Below are 13,352 nucleotides of genomic sequence, written 5' to 3' on the forward strand. Positions count from 1 at the left end.
AAAAAAAAAATTAGGGTTCTATTGGGGAAATCCCTAACTGGAATAGTGAAGTTTTACCCGTATGGGCCCAATGCAGACTTTTCGTAATCAAATAGTGTATGTGTGTGTGTGTCTGATTTTTTAATGTGCACACTAAAAAAATATATCTATATCTAGTAATATTTAATCACACATAGAATCTAAAGTTAAAGGAGAACATATTTGTTTTTTTGTTGTTTTTTTTTTAGATTTAGATTTTAAAAAAAAGTTTTATACATTTTAACTTTTTTTTCGACCAATGAAAAAGAAGCATTTATTTCTTTTAAGCTCGCGATATTCGGCACAAACTGGATTATTCAGTCTTCACTCTAGAACGTACACACGTGGATCAAATTAGAGCTAGCTAGATCTAGATCTAAATCTGTTAAGTTATTAGTTATACTACAAGTTATAGAGCTATAGTCACTCTAGTCTAGGTCTAGTCAATCTAGACTTTCATTAATATAATAGATCTATTATAAATAATTATATGAGCTGTACTTCTTGATATCAATGCATATGTTCTTCAACTCATGGCAGCAGCCATGGAAATTCAATTGGAATGGTCGTAACTTATAAGTTAAAGTCTTAAGCCTATCACAAGTACAGATCATCATCAGATGACGAATCTCTAAGTACTCTAACACTACTAACAGATCTAATCTAGATAGTAGATTAGGTCTAGACTTTGAATAGATTTTTAGATATATCTAGATAATCTAGAATGCTAAGAATCTAGATCTAGAGATAGATCTCTCTAGACTAGTTTTATTATAATATCTAATAGTAGTAATAGGCTACTAGATCTAGTACGATATAATATTATTAATATATATATATATTATATCTAGACTTGAGACCTATTAAATCTAGATCTAGACGACTTAACTTAAGTGATTAACATGCATGCGTTATGACTAGATTTACTATTTAGAATATATTCTAGATCTAGATTATAGAATCTACCATGAAATGCATCTGCAGCATAGAATTAGATTTAGTTAAGGACTTACTAGATCTTAAATCTAAATCTACTACCTTTTAACTTTTAGGGCAGAATATTAGATCTAGTCTATATGCCTATCTAGTCACGTAACTGTAAACTAATACTTAGACTTAGGACTTTGGACACTTTGGTATATTAATATAATAATTATTATACTCATAGTACTCATACTCATATAGATTTTAGTTCTATTCTAATTCAAATATTTTGAGGTTAGAAAAAATTGACCTAGACTTATAAGATATACTAAGACTTAGTAAACTTAGATCTAGATCTAATAAAAGATAGTCTAGAATAGTCTAGATTCTAAAATCTAGTTGTTATTAGAAAATTTAGTAGATATAGAATAATATTTAATATATTGTTAATACAGAGTTACAGACTAATCTTTAATTTTTTCATACTATAGGCGATAGGTCATTTAGATTAAATAATTCTAGATCTAGTAACTAGTTATAGTCATAGACCTATAGACTTATAATACTTATAATCTTATAATATAGATATTTACTTTGTAGAGACTAATGTACAATATTAGGCCTACACTCCAGATCTTGAAAATCTAGTCTAGAGTTTAGAATATTTAAATTTACACAAATAAATAAAATCAAACGTTTATATTGGTTTTAAAATCAGATATTGAGATATGTCTAGAAAAATATGTATATATATAGTATATCTATATTAGGGGCCTATATATAATAGACTAACTAAAAAACACTAACGGCTAACCCTATAGCTGCTATAGACTATAGCCCTATATTGACATTGTTTTTTTTTTTTTTTTGTTTTTTTTAAATGTTCCTTCAGAGTTGAAGATATCTACTCGGTAGTCTAAACCTCAAAGGAGCTTAGGGAAGTGATGGCAGTTGCAGGGTATGAACCAGACGACCATGCAGAGACCAACGAGGCGACCAAACAGTCCATCGTGCATACCACATAACCAGGTCCAGGTAGCATTAGATCTTTATTCACCAATACTCAATATATGTTAGATTTTATTTTTTGTAAATTTTAAAGACTCTAGGCTCTATGTAATAGAATTAAATAGATCTATACAGATCTAGAAATTCTAGATCTATAAACTAGACATAGATCTAGATTATATTTAGATCTAGCTAGAATATCTAGAGGTCTTAATACTAATTATTATATTATACATTTTTCTACAATTTGATCTAGGATTCATTCTATAGGCTTAGCTAAGGCTTAGGCTTTTTTAAATTTCATTGTGTGGATACTGTTAAAGAAAAAATACAGTCTCATCATTAGGCTATAGCAACAGTTTTTCTTATACACCATACCATAAACATTTCAGGATTTGTCTTTATTGTAATTTTTTTTTTTTTTTTTTTTTTTTTTTAGAATGCCAGTTTTCTTTAAGGGCAGCTGACAATAAGAATTGTCTATGTATGCACTACAGATGCTGTTCAATATCTTTTCATGAGGAAGCCTGCTCAAAAAGGTAAGAAGAATACATTTTTCTTTAAGATTACTGATCAGTGACACCCTCCCCCCCAATCCGCCCAAACCAAATGAAAATTTTAATGAGATCAAATCGATTAAATAAAAAAAATGTAAAATAAATGTTAATCTTGTGAAACAATGTTCGAGAGCATATATCTTCAGCTTTTTGTAATTTCACTGAGATTTAAGTTCATTATTAATTTGCATAAAAAATTATAATGAACATTTATACAATGAAAATAGGGCCTACATAGAATTGTTTTTGACCTAATGTCATTATATAGCAACAATCCTTCTTGTATACCTTACCTTAAACATTTTGTGTTTTGCCTCTATTGTAATATTATTTTTTTTTGCATTCTTTAAACATTTTTTATGTTTTTATTTATTTATTTATTTATTTTTTTTTAACAGATCGCCACATTTTCTTTAGGGGAAGTTGACATTAATCTTTTAGGTTAATAATAACCTATGCATGCAGTACAGATGCTGTTCATCATCTTTTCATAAGCAAGCCTGCTCAAGAAGGTAAGAATTAAATTTTGCTTTTAGATTACTGATCAGCAATCTGAAAGTAAATTGTTAATGGGATGGAATAATTAAATGTAAATAAAGAAATGCTATCCTAATTTTGAAATATGCTGGTTGTGGGTTTTTTTTTTTTTTGTTTTTTTTAAGTTTCACTGTGATAATTGTTTATTTTAATTCTAGAATAACTTTTCAGCCAACTTATTTTTAAAATTACCATAGAACTCTAATTACAACAGAATATAGTTGTATTAGTAAGAGCCTGTGATAAAGTTAATATAAATAAATTGGACAAAATATAATATTGAATGAATTGAAGCCTAGCTCGATCTAGTCTGCCATTGCACTTTTAGCATACGGTAGTCAAATACCAGTGCCACATTTGCTGACACCAATTCATAACATTTAATTTAAGGAGAAGATTGAACTCCAAATTTTGAAATACCATTAATTTTTGTGTTGCTTAATAGGCTTTAGAAGCAACCTAATTTTTGAGCACCGTTTATCATCAAGGGCTGGAAATATAACCGTTAAATAGTATGTCCACATAGATAAATGTAAGGTCTTCTGATGTTTAATTGTTAGATTCTTTTTATTATTAATACAGCTTGAAGGTAGTTTTATTACATGACTATAATATTTATTTGTTTGTTTGTTTGTTCCAGCTGCTGCATGGAAGTCAAAATATGAATTATTGCCACCAGTCTTGAAGTCAGCTTGTAAAGAATGCTAAGAATTGAATGAAAATGCTGTCTTGATATCTTGTTTGTGCTGTTATATTTGTCTTTTGTGTTGGTTAATTATTCCATGAATAAAAAATAAAAAAAAGTTAATTGTGTAAGTTTGATTTAAGAATAAATGATCAGAGCATGCAAGTCTTATATAGTACGTTACCAAAAATTGTATTGTTTGATAGTGTTCAAACCCAAAAATGTAATTTAACTTGTCCATTACTTTATAAATATGTTGACATTATAGCTAGATGTATATAGAAATCATGCACTGATTCAATTATTATAATTTCCAAACAATTATGTCAAATAATTCTATTGCTAGATCTAAATCATCAGTGTGAAAGGTTAAAAATCTCATACTAAACCATTGAGCTGCATTTGAACAAAAAGGGCATTATAAACAAAAAATCACAAATGAATTTGTTTTAAACTACAGTATTGAAAAACATTAAAGATTATTCCTAATTAAGCCATAATAAAATTTAATGACTGAACCATCGGAGACAGTATTTGCATGATAATACCTAATTGAGCCCTAATAAATATTTCAGTTACTAAACCATTAGGGCCAGCATCGGACCGATAATGGCACAATAAGGGTTATCCCTAATTGAACCCTATTTAATATTTCAGTTACTAAACCATTAGGGCCAGCATTGGACAGATAATGGCACAATAAGGGTTATCCCTAATTGAACCCTAATTAATATTTCAATTACTAAACCATTAGGGCCAGCATCGGACCGATAATGGCACAATAAGGGTTATCCCTAATTGAACCCTAATAAATATTTCAATTACTAAACCATTAGGGCCAGCATTGGACCGATAATGGCACAATAAGGGTTATCCCTAATTGAACCCTAATAAATATTTCAGTTACTAAACCATTCAGGCCAGCATCAGACCGATATTGGCACAATAAGGGTTATCCCTAATTAAACCCCAATGGAAATCTCAGTTACTAAACCATTGGGGCTAGTATGGGCTTGATTAGGGCGCGATTCTGGAAATCCCCAATGAATCCGGAAGTGGGTTTACCCATTCTGGGCCGATATTGGCACGATTAGGGTTGCCCGTATTGGTCCCTTATGGGAACCTAATGACGCCAATGTGCAAACGGTATGCGCGCCCATTAGGGCGCGATTTGGGCTATTTAGGGCTGCAATTAGGGCAAAGGGGGATAACCCTAATTAAAACTGATACTGGGCCGTAATGGGCATGTTTATAGGGCCCCACCGGTCCACAAATGAGATTGGACCAAAAGCGCTCTGAGCATGCTATAAGCATGAAAGTGGCGCTATATAAAAGCTATAATAATAATAATCTCAGTATAAATCCGGTAAAAACGACATTATTACCAAGTTTTAGGAAATTATATATTATTAATTAATTTAAGGGACAACATTTCATCTTCTAGGTAGAAACTTTCTACCTTAGCAACAAATAGATTCTTTTTTAAGAAAACATTGTAACCTATATATAGTCTACCTCTTTTTTTTTTACGGCAGAACGGACCAATTTCTTCCGACTAACGTACCAACGTACAGGCCCACTATAAGACGCCTTGCTAAACACGAGGATTATAGCAACAAGTCCATTACAAGCTTGCATGATCTACTGCAGCTTTTCTTAAGCTGTGTGGGACACCACATGGAGGGTGGCGATGGGGAGGGGCGTTAGCAACAATATTGATCCTAACTTTTTGAAGAAAACGTCTCCGTTTTGTTAGTATGGTCAAATTCTCTCAGGTTTTCAACATTGTAAAGTTGACGACCTTTGTGTGACAAAAAAACTCAAAAGTTCTCGACAAGGTTTCTTTCTTAACGTGGCGTTTATCTTAATTTGTCCCACTCCATTGTATTTTAACATTGACATGAGTGCTTCATACTAGAGAAAGAAAAATGCGTTGTAGACACTATAGAAAGAATTAATGAAGCTCATTGGAGAATTCAAGAAAATGCTTGGCGGAGCTAACGATGCTTCCCCAGGTTTGCTGGACTGAGAGGGAACCTGGTGCCTCTCTAATACCGGTACTATCTTCAGAAAGAACACTTTAATACTATCTAAAAAAACTCTGAAAAGAAAAAGTTTAGAGGCGCCAACGGAAAAGGTTTAAGAAACACTGCTCATTTGCCTTGAATGAAGTCAGATGTCTCTCACAATTTTTATACGGCCAGTTCCACCCTTTCTTAATTTTATTTTGTGGCCTGCAATAAAATATGTATCTGCTAGACCCTAAAATGTTTTGTTTTCCATGTTTCGGATGATTAACCCGGGACCATTGATAAGTCCAAACGGCAGCCATCCATCTCCAGCATGGAAAGGGTTCCCTGAATGAATCAACAAGGAAATTCAAACATTTTTACACGTATGATTACGTATACTGACGTATAGATTGAAATGGGTATAGCCTACGCGTTGGACGTAATTAATCTTCTATTTTGAAGAATCGTCTGTAATGTGTTTTATCTCATAAAATACAGAAGTTAGTTTAAAAAAAATAAGACGATTACGTTATACGCATGTCCCCTATGTATATACTATATTCGTTGGACCATTCCTAGACATCTATATGCCATATGGTAATATGGCTATGCTACGGTTTTTGAGATTCTAGATCTAGAACTTTAAGTTGACAGTTAATAAGGCTGGTCTTCGGGTCCGAAGATTAGTGAGGAATGCAGTATTTCCATTGGCTGCGCAGCCCCAGTTGTGACCTACATATTTTGCCACATCCAGGGCAAGCATATAACTATTGTCCGGAGGTGGTCGATTTAGATTTCCTTTTCGCCGTCTGCGTTTGTCCTCGGCAGCGGATTTTCTTTTGGTCTCAAATGTGTATCCCGCGGCCTTCGTGAGTGACCTCCAGCTGTTTCGTTCTGAGGCCGCGTGCAAACATGTTCTCTCTACTATATTGTCTATATATGTCAGCTAAGGAAAGTTGACGCCTAAGCTGGTCTTTGAAGCTTTCCCGTGGGGCGCCTCTGTTAAGTCGACCACCTTTTAGCTCACCCAAAAAGACTGCCTTTGCCCTTTGGCATACGTTCGTAGTTGACAGCTAAAAATTGAGAAAAGGGAAAAAAAAAAGTCTACCGCGAGTAATAGAAAATCTAGATCTAGGACTAGACTCTGACTAGACCTAGATCTATCTATATATCTATAGACTAGAATCTAGATGATCTGTCATATCCTCAGATGAAGTTGTAAAGCCTACAGTTGGAAGTAATTAAGTAGAATTTCTAGATCTATTTAACTATTATAATAATATAGATTATAGTCTACTGTTTATGCGAAATTCCCGGATGTTGACAGTTTTAGAATTGCGGGAAACCTGAGAGGCCATTTTGAATTTTTTTTTACTTTGAAAATTAGTGACAATGACTTTTTGCTTAATAAGTAAATAAAAAATGTTATTTAGGAATCCATATCGATTTTTTTAGGTTTAAAATATACATTTTTAAATTTAAAAACTAAAAAAAAATAATAATTTTATGTACATTTTTTTTTGGTTGAACTTGAGTGATAAAAATAGTTATTTTTTGCAGAACTATTACAAGACTCGTATTGGCTATTGCTTCATTTACAAAAAAATATTGTATTTCGTGTAGATAATCCATTTTAACATATTTCTAAATCATCTACATTGCTTTGTATGTCCAAGGTTTTTTTTTCTCTTCATTTCTGTGAGGTACCCAAAGTTCATTAATGTTAATATGGCGGCCAATGGGACTGACCTTGAATTTTTACATTTACGTACACATCTTTGAATGAAAAAATTGACTCATTTTGTTCTATCATTATTTTTTTGTGTAGTATATGCATTTTTCTATTACTTCTACATAGGATTTGAAATCTCTAGGCCCAAGGATTTTTAATAATAGCATTTCTGTCCTGCATGTAGTATCTAAATTGCGAAAACAAAATAAGTTTCTTGATTTAGAATTCTGGGAGAAGAATTTTCTCAAATTGTCTGATTTTTATTTTTCAATATATCTACCAATGTTTGTAAATATGTCTGACAAGAAAGAGTAGATGAATTTTTTTTTCATCATACTAGTATCTGATATCAATGTTTGTCACGTTTTCCACATTAAATTTGTAAAAAGTTCATTGAAACATATATGCACAAAGGCAGACAAAAAAAATAAAAAAATTGACACAATGCTATATTCTTATTTAATAAATTTCTATTTATTTACATATTATTTATAACTGTGTTCTTTTATTCATTAGTAGCTAACATTACACTTGATGTTCATATGTCTTCAAATCAAAAAGATAAATTACTTGGACATTGTTTGTTACATGTTATCCCACATTAAATTTGTAAAAAGTTCAATGAAACATACATGCACAAAGGCAGACAAAAAAAAATACATATTGCTATAAATTCTTTTTTTTTTTTTAATTTCTAATTTACATAGAAAGAAAACTATATGGAAAGCTCCCTGATTTGAAAACCACTGCACAGTTCATCTCATATATTGGTCTAGCCATCTGAATGCTCCAACATAAACATAAGAACGAAGGAGAAATACATACTTATAAGAAAGAAAACTATATCATCTCATATATTGGTCTAGCCATCTGAATGCTCCAACATAAATATAAGAAAGAAGGAGAAATACATACTTATAACTGTGCTTCAAAAAAGATAAATTACTTGAACATATCAAAAGATTTTCAGTAAAATTGCAAAGAAATACACAAACAAAATATATTTCTTCTATATTTTTAAGTGAGCAAGGAATAGTTTTGTCTAGTATTTTATAATTTTTTATGCGACCTATTGCTCGCTCAACATGACAACGGTGTGAAGATACTTTTTTGTTCTCACTTCTTTCATCAATAGGGAATTGAATTTTATTTTTAAAAAAGAAAGGGGTAAAAAGAGATAATTTACGCTTTTGGAATTCTGGTTCCAAAACTGTAAATCCCCTGTCAGCTAAAACTGTATCTCCTTCCTCTAACAATTCTAAAATGCCACTTCGTAGTGTTATTTCTTTATCAGAAATGCTGCCCATCCAAAGGTCAGAAATAAAAGAAATAGCTCCATTAGGAGCTATTCCTATCAATGACTTGAGTGTATTATGGTTTTTGTATGTACTAAAACTTGCTTGCTGTGATGTTGGATTTATGGGTTTGTGGATATAAAATTCAGTTGTATCAATGATAACTCTGCAAGTTGGAAAAGTTTTTTGAAACACAGGTGGCATGAAGGCTTTTATTTGTTCTCGAGACGGCCAAATATTGACTGACTTAGCTTTGTCATAAAGAAGGCTTACCAATTTATTGAAAATACTAAATACACTTGTTATACTTATTTGAAACATGGCTGACAAAACTCTAATTGTCAGACCATGCCTCAATCTAAGCAAAAATAAAAAAAATTGATTTATCTTTGAGAGACTATTAAATTTTGTCTTGGATACAAGTGATTCTTCTAACTGAAAGAAATCAAAAAGTATTACAACATAATCTTGTGAAAACCCTGTCAGATATTGTACAGTTGTAGTTTCAAATTTGGAAAAGGAAAATACATGATCTTTTATCAATAACTCAACCTCACTAATATTGTCCTCCAGTTTTTTAATCTTTAAAAAGAGTGCATCTATGTCTTCCGTGCTTAGTTCTGTTTGCACCTCTTTATCACATGAAGATGGTCCTGCTTCTCTTTGTGGTTCTACGACTGATGCACTGAAAACAAAAAGATTATTTATGTGTCTAGACTTATAAATCTAAAAAAAAAATAATATATATATATAAATAAACATATGCCTAAGGCCGGTCCTGCTCAGAGCCATACAAAAGTGTGGAGAGAACCACTGATCTATAGCCTTTCATATTGTTGTTTGATGAAAAAACCTGTACTGTCATATATAATCATGGGCGGACTGGCTATATGGGCATTCGGGCAAATGCCCGGTGGGCTGTAGGGCGACCTAAAGGGCTTCACTATCCTGTTATGATTAAAGTTCAATAACTTTTTTGTTCGTTATCAGAAAATTTTATATGTGGTATTGAATTTTAGGAGAATGTCTGCTCTTTTTACAAAACACAAATTATAATTTATAAATTCAATAATCAGTTAAGTTTAATGGGGGTCAAATCAACGTTGGCATCGTCAATTAGGAGAGAAAGAGTTAAAATTAATTATGTGTATAAAATAGGGTTAAGACATAATTTCAATACCTAACATTGTAAGATGTCTTGGCTCTTTTGACTTTGGGCTTAGTGTAAGAAAATATTGAAGGAATAACACCTTTTTTCAGTTGTCTGCGATCTGAAAAATTAATACAAGATAAAAGTTTAATGAAATATAACCTAGACTAATTTTCTACATTTAGAAGACTAGATCTAGATGTAACCTAAAAGGCTACATCTACTAGACTAGAATAGTCCAGATCTCAAGGTAGGAACTACCAAATAAGTTGTAATAGCAAAATATAGAAATAGATTAACTGTTGAAGATCACTACACTGCTTATCTAGACTAGATTACTCTAAATCTAGATCCAGTACTAGAATTTACTAGCTAGATTTTAGATCTATAATAATATATTATATATCTAGTCAATCTGGAAATCGATCTTACTAAACTCTATATAGATCTATTTCTGGAATTTAGAATCTCTAATCTGACGAGAGTAGGCCTAATATCTATAGTATATAACTTATATACTTATTATATAGAGTCTAGATCTATTTATTTAGACTTTAGACCTTCTATTCTATAGAGTAGAGTCTAGGACTAGGGTATCTAGACATTATCTATTTAGGTCTAGAGTAACGAGTACTAGTCACCATAACATAGACTATATTGTCACTATATACTAGTCTAGAGTCATAGACTAGTATAGTCACTATAGATTATTTAAACAGATAATATTATAATATTAGAGAACAGATAATATTATAATATTAGATTCTCTATCTAAATTTTCTAGATCTAGAATCAATCATTTTAGTCTCTAGGCTAGGGCCTAGGCCTATATTGCAGCTATATAGATGTCTAGAATTAGATCTAGCTGATTCTATATCTAGCTGATAGACTCTGACTAGACATTATATCATACTCACTCGTAAATGGTTGATATTCAAAATCTTCTTCATTGAAGTGCTCTGAACATATGCAACTCTCTTAATTTTTGCGTACCACTGCTTAAGAGTTTCTGGGTCATTAATTGGAAAGCAATGAAAAGATACATTTTCTTTCATTTTTCTGACGCTATTAGAGCAACCAAATGCAGCACAATGCCTGCCCATTTTGACATTAAATAACAATGAAATCGATGTGGCTGTTCAATGTGTACACACAATCACGTGACTCAGGCGAAATACGGAACTACCTCATTACAGTCACGTGACTACAGTGCACTAAATTTTGCCTATTTTTTTTACTGTAGTCAGGTGTAAACAATAAAACATCTTCGTACTGAAAATCATGAAAATGTTCTTTGGAATTCTAGATCTAGAATCTAGACTATAAGTATAGATTCTTCAGCCAGATCTACCTTAAGTGATAAGTAATAATCTATTGATTGCTCAAACGGCTGCACAATTGTAGATTATAGATCTAATTTGTAGACTTATTAAATTTTAAATAATAAATCATAGCTAGATACTAGATCTAGAATCTAGACATTATTATTATTATTAATAATATAAAAATTATAATTATAATAAATATAGATCTAGAAAATAATTATGATTAATAGAATCTAAGAATCATATAGATAGAATGCCTTTCTTGCCTTGGGCCTTAGACCATAGACTTATTATGACTTTTACTAAGTCTAAGTTATACTTAACTTAAGTTATGGGCTTGGCCTTGAAAATACTAGGCCTAGGCCTAGATCTAGAATAGATTCTAGATGAGTAGAGTAGACATTGTAGATATAAGATATACTAGGTCTAGATCTGGTATCTTAGATCTAAATTAGATTTACTAGATTTTATAAAGTTTTGAAATCAGATCTATTACTGGATCTAGACTTAGACTTAAGTCACAGTCAGTTACTGAGGACTGAGTGAGTTAGACTATTCTAAACAAGCTTTAGATTTAAGATGACTTTAGCATCTAAAGTGACTAAAGAGCCTGCCTTTAGCCTTAGTGTAGACCAGTGATTCCCAAAGTGGTCTATATAGACCCCCAGGGGTCTACGAAGACTTCCAGGGGGTCTACGAAAGTGAAAAAATAAATTGGGGGTCTACGATAATAGATTTCATTTAAAGCAGATCATTTTAATATTTACATTCATTTAATGTAATTATTTTATACAGTAATATATGATTTTTACCTTGGTAAATCATTTAAATATATATCCTGCTAATCAAACCAAAGAATTGTCTCAATACTTATTTAAAATTTTAATTTTGTCTACATGTAACAAATGTTTAACAAAAAGAAATGTACACTGTCCAGCGTTGATTATTTAAAACTGGGATTCATTCCTTCCTTGTCAAACAAGCGGTTGCCTAAGTGACTTTTTTATAATAATGATACGAAACCAATTACGCTAGAGGATCATCTGAGACAATGTCACCCTGACAAAATAGATAAAGATTTGAAAATTTTCTAACACTCAAAGATAAAGTTAAGAATAAACCCACACAATCTCATTTCAACATCATATAGAGAAGATGTTGGTTTGTGAGCGTCTTACAATATCTCTTTACTTATAGCAAAATACGGAAACATAGGTAAAACATTAATTTTACCAGCCGTTGTAGTTGTGAAAACTGTTTTACACACACCTACATCTGATATTATTAAAATAATTTCTTTAAGCAAAAATACAGTTCAAGGGCACATCGGTGGCATGAGTTATCAAATTAAAAGCTTCTTATGTGATTCTTTGCAAAGGGAATATATACAGTTTGGGATCAGTTTGGGACCAATGGCGTCACAGGCTCTGATGGGGTGTAGCGCTGTGTGCTGTAAACTGCCTAGGGGTCGCCAGCTCCTTATTTTTCCTCAGGGTTGACCCACAACAGCTTTCCCATGTTTGGGAATAGTTGCAAGGCAGCAGATTTTTAAATTCAGTTTTCCTTCTGCTAGGTGGCTAATGAGCCCTTCCTGCTTGAAGCCTACTGGCTAAGGCGCCAGTTACTCGCCTTCGCCCCTTCTCCTATAGTGAAAACAGTTCGGCGGACACGTGAAAGATACACGAGAAACTCTTTGCGAAAACTTTTACAATGATACTTAAAACAAATTAATTAATTAATATTTATTGTTTGAATGTCTTCTTCATAGAATGTATGAAACATGACATCCGTAGGAACAGATGATAAGCCTGGGTAAAAAAACATTTCCAGTGTCTTTGATGATTCCAGCAATACATATTAATTGTTAATTTAATTGGTTAAATTTGAATTTTATCAATAAAAATTAGTTATTATTTAATAAATTATTTATTAAATATTTTTTATTTGATTGACAATTGAATGAGTTACGCGCTCTTGGCAAGATGGCTGCTCCCTGATTACTGTTATAAGAGATGAGTTAAATTTTTCGTTTTGTTGTATTAAAATCAAACCAAATTCATTAAAAAAGCTATTTAACTAATAAACTAATATCTTTAAATTATATATTTA

General features: G+C 31.7%; 2 long non-coding RNA genes across 3 annotated transcripts; one reads left to right on the forward strand and one right to left on the reverse strand.

Annotated features, from left to right (window-relative positions):
• Positions 1–387: 387 nt before the first annotated feature.
• Positions 388–3,852, forward strand: LOC129927009 (uncharacterized). Of its 2 annotated transcripts, none has more exons than XR_008778719.1 (5): positions 388–402; positions 1,835–1,977; positions 2,390–2,489; positions 2,906–3,019; positions 3,685–3,852. It is a non-coding gene; the product is annotated as an uncharacterized LOC129927009 (long non-coding RNA). The 2 variants fall into 2 exon arrangements; XR_008778718.1 differs by lacking the exon at positions 388–402 and adding an exon at positions 409–653.
• Positions 3,853–8,979: 5,127 nt separating this feature from the next.
• LOC106051940 (uncharacterized) lies at positions 8,980–11,080 on the reverse strand. The gene is made up of 3 exons (XR_008778720.1): positions 10,836–11,080; positions 9,949–10,039; positions 8,980–9,453 (listed from the first exon to the last, which is right to left on the reverse strand). It is a non-coding gene; the product is annotated as an uncharacterized LOC106051940 (long non-coding RNA).
• Between the last annotated feature and the right edge of the window lie 2,272 nt (positions 11,081–13,352).

This window comes from Biomphalaria glabrata, chromosome 6 (genome assembly GCF_947242115.1).
Source record: "Biomphalaria glabrata chromosome 6, xgBioGlab47.1, whole genome shotgun sequence".
NCBI lineage: Eukaryota > Metazoa > Mollusca > Gastropoda > Planorbidae > Biomphalaria > Biomphalaria glabrata.